The sequence below is a fragment of the Oryx dammah genome, unplaced genomic scaffold (assembly GCF_014754425.2).
Source record: "Oryx dammah isolate SB20612 unplaced genomic scaffold, SCBI_Odam_1.1 HiC_scaffold_24, whole genome shotgun sequence".
NCBI lineage: Eukaryota > Metazoa > Chordata > Mammalia > Artiodactyla > Bovidae > Oryx > Oryx dammah.
This window is the reverse complement of record NW_024070208.1, coordinates 80574494-80582687: the sequence shown is the minus strand read 5'-3', so window position 1 is coordinate 80582687 and position 8194 is coordinate 80574494. Positions and strand designations below refer to the sequence as shown.

Below are 8194 nucleotides of genomic sequence, written 5' to 3'. Positions count from 1 at the left end.
GGGGGTGCTGAGGAGAGGGGGTGACGGGCGAGAGGGGGGTGCTGAGGAGAGGGGGTGACGGGCGAGAGGGGGGTGCTGAGGAGAGGGGGTGACGGGCGAGAGGGGGGTGCTGAGGAGAGGGGGTGACGGGCGAGAGGGGGGTGCTGAGGAGAGGGGGTGACGGGCGAGAGGGGGGTGCTGAGGAGAGGGGGTGACGGGCGAGAGGGGGGTGCTGAGGAGAGGGGGTGACGGGCGAGAGGGGGGTGCTGAGGGCAGACGGGCTGACGGGCAAGAGGGGGCTGGCAGGGAAGAAGGGGTGACGGGGGCGGTGAGGAGTGGCGGGGGTGAAGGGGGTCAGTGAGAGGCAGCGGGGGGTGGCGCGGGAGTGAGGGGCGGCGAGGAGACGGGCGACGGCTGGGTCGGGGTGGGGGGAGGTGGAGGAGGTTAGAAGGGTCGCCGGAACCGGGCCCCGCGGGCTTGCAGCCTCGGCGTCTGGAAAAGCCGGGGGTCAGGACCTACCCGCGAGTTGGTTGGGGAGGAAGACAGCGGGGACCGGCCCGGGAGGGCTTGGAGGGGAGGCCGCGTTTTGGCGCGAGAGGCGGCGGCGGCGGCGGCCAGTCCCGGAAGTGGGGGGTGCAGTTCCGAGCGGGCGGCGAGCCGCGTCGGCCCCCGAGGCTGGCGAGGGATGCGGGCCGCTATCGCGTCGGAGACGTAGGACCCGAATTCCCGGGGTAAAGAAAAACACTCCAAAACCAGGCGGTGAACTTCCGTGTGTTCCTCCTGGTGAGCGATGTCGTGGTCGCTTTTCCCTTCTTGAGCCTCCTCTCTTTTTTTTGTTTTTTGAGGTGTGAAAAGCAAAACGCACGAAGCTTAAGTGTACAGTAAGATGGGTCTTGACGCCTGCATTCACTTGTGTAACCACCATCCCGAGCAAAGCTGACTCCCTCCTTTTGCTGTGCGGTGCTTAGTCGCTCAGTCGTGTCCGATTCTGAGACCCCGTGGACTGTAGCCCGCCCCGCTCCTCTGTCCATGGGGGTTCTCCAGGCAGGAATACTGGAGTGGGCTGCCATGCCTTCCTCCAGGGGATCTTCCCGACCCAGGGGTCGAACCCGGCTCTCCCACAGTGCAGGCGGATTCTTTACCGTCTGAGCCCCCAGGGCGTTGCGCTGTTCATTCAGTTTGCTGTGCAGTTCTCTGTAGCACGCTTTGGTGCAAGCCTGTTGTTTCCCCGGTGTACTTGCTGTTGAGAAGACAGATTTGCTTTTACTTGTGCATTGATCCCGTGTAGAAGAGGCACCTCTCGAGTTATCTTTTGATCTAAGACTAGGTGCACATAGTCCCAAGCTAATGAAATGGCGTGGGATAGTATGGTCTAATCATGAATTTTTGGTTTTAAAGTGTTGGGTTCTGTTTCGGTTCAAGACTATGGTGCTCTGATGCTGTGGGTGTTCTTTCCCACCCAGAGTTCGACTTGCTGACTCTACCTGTTTAACCAGCCGTCTTCCGTAGCTCTAGAGTGCATGTTCCCAACGTGCCCGTGAGGCAGGACAGTTACTGAATGTTGAATTTTCCCGAGCCAAGTTTTTCTTGTGTACTGATTGTGCAGGGATTTTAACTTTCTCTGCAGTGTGGCTTGTTGCTAAAAGCAAATCATTAAGAGGTCTGGGAATAGAAAACTTAAGAGTCCCTTCACTGCGTTTCTTTAAAACGTGGCAATGCTTTCATTTCTCCTTAGAAGTGTCAGTGATTGTATGAACACCAAGTACCCATAATTTCGGAGGAAATTTCAATTACATAGAATCCAGTTTTGTAAAGATGTAGCTCTCAAGTAACTATCAACATATGAGTATTTAAAAAAAAAAAAAAGACATCTCTGAGATAATATCTACATGTGAAATGAAAGGATATCTCCAAAGAGTAATGGTTTGCCATTCACTAGAAAGCTCAAGAGTATGTATGGGAGGAATAGTTAGAAGGATTTAGCAAACTTCACACGAATAGCAGAGAAGAAATCCAGAGATGAAATGAGAAACTTCCCTGGTGGCTCAGAGGGTTAAAGCGCCTGTCTACTGTGCGGAAGACCCAGGTTTGATCCCTGGGTCGGGAAGATCCCCTAGAGAAGGGAATGGCAATCCACTCCAGTACTATTGCCTGGAGAATCCCATGGACAGAGGAGCCTGGTAGGCTACACAGTCCATGGGGTCGCAAAGAGTCGCACGCGACTGAGCGACTTCACTCACTCACTCACTGTGTAGTTCCAAGCTGATAGAAGAGGCACACTTCCATTAGCATGTATGAAGGGAGGATGGGGCAGAACTAGCATCCACCTTACACTGAATTCCTGTGTGTCCTGCTGTTAGTCGTTCAGTCATGTCCGACTCTTTGTGACCCATGGACACTAGCCCACCGGCTCCTTTGTCCATGAAATTCTCCAGGCAAGAATACTGGATAGGTAGCCATTCCCTTTTCCAGGGGATCTGCCTGACCGAGGGATTGAACCTATGTCTCTTGCAGTAGGCACTGCTTAATATGGTCTGATCATGCAGAGGAGACAATTGAAAGCTCTAGGTTTCACAGCCGTGGGAATGGCAGAAGTAGTTGTCTATCTACAAGTTGTGTTGGTTAGCTCATTTAGCTAATACTTACGGAACATTTGAGAAATGCCAAGCACTATGCCAAGAGCTGTTATTCTGAAAGATGACTGACCCTCCAGGATCTCAGTCTAGCTTGAAGACGGGTAGGTGGGTAGGTAGGTTATAATACAGTGTGGTAAATTCCGTGATAGTGATGTGACTGTGAATAGGAGGCATCCTGGACAGCTCAGCACCTTAGTTCTCTTGAGGAATGAGTGGCAGATAAAGATAGGAGACTGTCAGGCTCGCCATAGGATACATGGGCTCCCAGGGAGGGAGTCCCCCGACCCCTGCCAGCATAAAGGGAGAGGTGTAGATGGTCTTAATGTGGAGTAAAGAGATGACTATGGACTTGAAATTCCATAAGTACGAAAGTCATGGAGTGACTGGAAAGGTAGCTTCAGGCTGGGAATCATGGGAAGGGTCTTGTAGGCTGAATTACGGAGCTTGGGTTTCATCACAGAAACCAGAAGGGTTTAAAGCAGGCAAATGGTGTGGGGTTGTTTGTTTGTTTGTTTTTAAACAGGTCAACTGCTGTGTAGGGTAAATTACAGTAAATACATATAGGAGTAGTGAAGGAGCAGGTGTTGAAATGGACAAAAGGGGCAGATTTAAGAAACATTTAGAGCAAATAAAATTTGATGTGAAACATAAGGGAAGTAAAGCATTATTCTTGGCTCTGTTGTGGCCATTGCACCTCAGCTACCAGATGTTTAAGTCATGACACTGTGGGTCAGACTCAGGTAAAATGTCAGCAGCCTGGTGCATGGTGGAGGGGGAAAAGTAAAGGGAGTTTCCACTTGGCACTTCCAATGTAGGCACTAGATTTTGAATATAGTGAGTTTATCCAAGCTTGAGAGTGGGGGACTGAAACCTGAGAACCTTTGATCCTAGGTAGAATGACCCCAGGAGAGTGTGGGGAAGAGCGGAGGTCACAGGGATGACTGTGTTTACCATTGGACAGAAGGAAAGTGCGTGGTCGGGCAGTGAGTGAAGAAGGAGCAGAAGACACTGTTGAGTGTTCCTTCTTGTGAGAGGTCCAGTGTGAGGTGGAGAGAGACAGCAAAATTAAATTGATCGGGCTTTAGCAATTAGAAAGTCTCAGTATGATTGGAAACCAGGCTGTTTTGCCATTTACACTTCTGAGACCTTGATTTCTTATCTGTAAAATGGAGATAGATGTCTTGTTTATTGTGAAGGTTAGAAATAGTACATTTGGGGTACGTAGGTGATATTTGTCATGTAGCAGTGAGACTCAGTAATGTTGTTTGTTAACTTATATACATGCAACCAGATTGAACCTGGTGAATTTAAGAAGTGATCTTGTAAGTCATAATCTTAATACAATAAAAGGCAGACCTTAAAAAATTCTTTTTCTCAGTTTTGAGGTTGATAATTCAGTTCGAAAGATCTCCTCCTAATGTCCCAGTTATTAAGTGTTGCACACTCTCTGCTTCTGCACCCTTATTTTCATGTTTTATTTTGAGATGCTTTATGCCTGTTGTAATAACTGTTGGGGAAAGAGTGACTGAAACCGACTTGCAACAAATCAGGATAATAGTGGCATAGTAACTTCAGTGTTCAACTGCATGACATCTTGAGCGCCTTCTAAATGAGAATATCTGAAGTGAACTGCGATCTATAGTGATTCTGAGAATACTTGGGAGCTTATGGTGAGAGCAAGTTCAGTGTGTTGGAACTGTGTTTCAGGGAGGGTAGGGCTTTGAGAAGAACTTCAGGGAGAAAGATCAGGCTGATGTTGAAAAGAATTTTATCAATTTTTAAAGTATTGTGTAGCTAAGTTTTTGTGCATCCCTGTGCCTTCCACGTTCGTCTGGAGAAACAGTGCAGAGTAAGTCATTGCTTGTGGAGCAGCCAGGCTGAGGGCCACCCCTCAGCCACCTGCTTTGCCTCAGAGCCCATCGGATGTACATGATGCTGTGGTGTATAAAGCTTTGGGTAGAGTGGTCAGTACTGAGTAAATACTGTTTGCTAATATTATTAAGCAGTTCTAGAATTAAGCTCTTTGGACTGAGTTTGTACATTTTAAAGACTTAGAAATAATATTGCTCGATATTTGTGCAAAGTCCCATTCAAATTAATGGTGCTGTGTTGCTGGGCCTTTGCTGTTTGTTCTAGTAGTTGCCGTTTTAACGTTGATTGTGATCAGTGTTTTCAAAAGACCTGAGGCAGTGGAGAAAACTTGGTTTTGATTCACCCCTTTCATCAGTGTCAGGTTCTTACAAGGGGATGAATTTAGCAGAGGACTTTGAGGGAAAAAATAGAGAAAAGAATATCAAGAATGACACTCCTATAACCAAAGTTTAATGAATGGGTATGCAGTGTTTGTAGTGATATGTTTCATAAGATACTAGTGATGAAATTGGGTTGTTGTTTTTTTTCTTTCCCTGAGAAAGTTTCAGTGCCTCTTTTGAAAGTCAGCCTAATAGCTGCCTTATCAGTGATTACGATAATAAATTTGTCATCAGTAAAAATGAACTCAATTTTTTTTTAAGAACTATCCACCCATCCCACCCTCCTTCAACTGAGTGGTACAGGAACGTTATGTTGTACTAGGTTTTATTCAGTTTTATACCATATATCTTTGCTTTAGTGGGAAGACAGACAAAGGGATCCAGACACAAGAAAGGTGGAGTAAAGGGATACAGAGTCACAGTCAGGAGTCCAGGCTGTGGTTTCTAGCACAGCACCTAGTACACAGTGGGTGGTTCAGTAGAGGCTTGTCCTGTCTCTCAGGTGCTTGATTCCCCTGTGCTTGTGTCATTGAGTTTCTGGATTCACGTGTGTGGAGGGAGGGGAATTAAAACAGTATTGGGCTTTTAACTTTTTCAGAGCTGGATCTAGAAATTGATTAGTTTTTTCTGATTGCTGAAGTAGCAGTTCTAACCTTACCAAGAATAACAGCGATTATATCGTTGATAATCCTTGTAGGGGGCAGCTCTGCACTGGTGCCCTGACCTTGCCTGTCTCCTGGCAGGGCACAGCAGCAAGGCCTAATTACAGTCTGGGGTGGGGTTGCCTGTTCCTTCAGGAACAGAGAGATAAGCAGCCTTGTGAGAAAGTCCATTGGGCCGTTTCCCATCTCCTGGTTTCAGTTAAGCTTGGCAGTTTCCGCTTGCCCTCCCCTCGAGACTGTGAAACTGCTGAGCTGTAGTTATAGACTTGACTCCTTAGCAGCAGCTGCCTCTTGCCTACACTGCTTGTCACCATGTGTGGCCTGTCACCTGGCCCCTCTGGTTTGGTGTCCATCAGTGGGAGCAGAGACCCAGGGAGCTGATAACATGCTGGTGTGGCTTTTGCTGTAAGTAACACTGAATTTATTTAGGCTCAATTTGTACTTACCAAATCTGTGGAAATGTGGCCCCATCAGCCATTGTGCTGTATTGCTGTCATTTAGGGACGGTTTGCTTGTCAGAAACACTAAATATGTCAGATCTCTTCCACCTTTACCAAACTCCTTAGTTAATTAGGCAGCTTTTCTACTGAAAACCTTGCTCAAAGCCTTATCCCATTCTTCTCCCTCTTTACTACTTTGTATGGAAAGTTTTTAATTGGAACTTGGTTTATAGTGTCCTTTTAAGAGTTGAGTTGTACCATTTTTGAAATTTTAAAATGAAATTTCTTCTAGACTTACACATTTATTAATTTTATAAGAACCAACTAACAAAAGAACATGTGCAGGGTATGTGTATACTTTTAAAACTTGGTGTTATGAAAGCTTTCCAGTTTACCAAAATGGAGTACTATAATCCTCATACTTCATACAGGTTCAGCAATTGTTAGCCTTGCTTGTTTCTTTTCATGTTTGTCTTTCTCTTTGGATGAATTAGAGAAACAACGTGGTTATATTTGAAATGTAGTTTTAATTTGTATTGAAGTCACTGCCTGATTTCCTTTAGATATTCTGGTCACTCATTTTTAGTGCTAAAGTAGATACCTGTTCTATTTTACTGAGCTGCTGTAGATGAAGGCTTATTGGAACTGCCCTAATAAGATATTTTATTGAAACTTAAGGAAAAGGAGCATAGGTAGAGTACATGTTAGACTTTCATGTTTTTCCCCCCAATTATAATCACTAATAATGTAATGTTGGGAAGAGATAGTTAAGAGACAAGCAACAGAATCTTCAGAATGGTTATTTCAGATGTCTGGAACCTAATAGAAATTATGCTTTCTCAAGAAGCTCCTATCTCCCTGGCAGAAATAACATAGAGATTATAAATGCAGAAACAGATATGAATCGGAATGTTAGATATGCTGGTGTTAGTATGGTATCACTGAATAAATAACAGGAGTTAAGAATGAAAGCACTTTAGTGGAAATTGAATCACCCCCCAAAATAGTTGACCTGAAGTGGATTAGGATATTTAAAGGTCACTTAGAATCTATAATGGAGAAGGAAATGGTAACCCACTCCAGTATTCTTGCCTGGAGAATCCCATGGATGGAGGAGCCTGGTGGGCTACAGTCCATGGGGTCCCAAAGAGTCGGACATGACTGAGTGACTTCATTCACTAGAAACTATAGTTTTAACAAATAAATTGAATGACTTAATACATACATATGAGTCATCAAAAGATAGAAACGTTACAGATTTTGTTTAATTTTGTGGTTGTGAGAAAGTTGAAGCATTAATAGATTGACCTCTTAGGATTTAGGTATGCTTTCAGAGTCTTTTGCATTCATTTCAGCACAGATTGTCTCAAATAATGCTGTTGAATAGAAATGTAATGTGAGCCAGATTAAAAAGAAACTAGTGAAATTAATTTTAATATAGTCTGTATCTTTATTTTTTTCTTTTTACTATCAGTTCAGACTGGATGCATCTGACTAGTGGCTGTCATATTGGAGATCACGTGTATAAAATGTGCGAGGTTTCCACTATGGTGCCTTGATAAATGTCAGTATCTTCAGCACCGAATTTCGCCTTGAGTAAATAAGTTCATATGTAACATCTAAATGGGATTAGAATAATTAAGCAATATCATGCTTCATTGAACTTTTTAGTAAAAATGATGATAAAAATGCATTTCATCCATTTCCCCATATCTAGAGACGGAAATGGCAGCCCACTCCAGTATTCTTACCTGGAGAATTCCGTGGACAGAGGAGCCTGGTGGGCTACAGTCCATGTGGTCGCAAAGAGACACAATTGAGTGACTAGCACTCTGCATATTTGGTAGAGCGTTGAATTGACAGTCAATTAAAAAAAGAAAGAACAGGTTCATTAAAGGGTAAAAGTTGTGAAGCTAAATAAGTCTGTGTTTGGTCTAAAAGCTGAAGTACTATTGCTTTCACACTGTGAATCTCTTTGAATCTGTATTCTGACCTTGCTTGTAGTGAGGGAGGAGGAATCAATTTAGTTGGTCTGAATTGCTTGCTACATAAGTTTCTCCTAACTTTGCTGTAACTCATTGCTTAGATTACATGGATAGGCAGATGAGCAGATCATGTATTTAATAGCTTGTCCTTTGATTATAAAGCTGATAGTGAAAGTAGATTTTCTGTTTCAGATTTACTCTGTGGTTCCTAAAGCTAAGGTATTAAGCTCTTTGTATATA

At 44.5% G+C, this 8194-nt stretch overlaps 1 protein-coding gene across 1 annotated transcript in view; it reads left to right on the top strand.

The window, feature by feature from the left end:
• Positions 1-8194, top strand: part of ARGLU1 (arginine and glutamate rich 1) — a 26796-nt gene that overhangs the window by 865 nt on the left and 17737 nt on the right. The gene's annotated exons all lie outside the window — the stretch shown is intronic.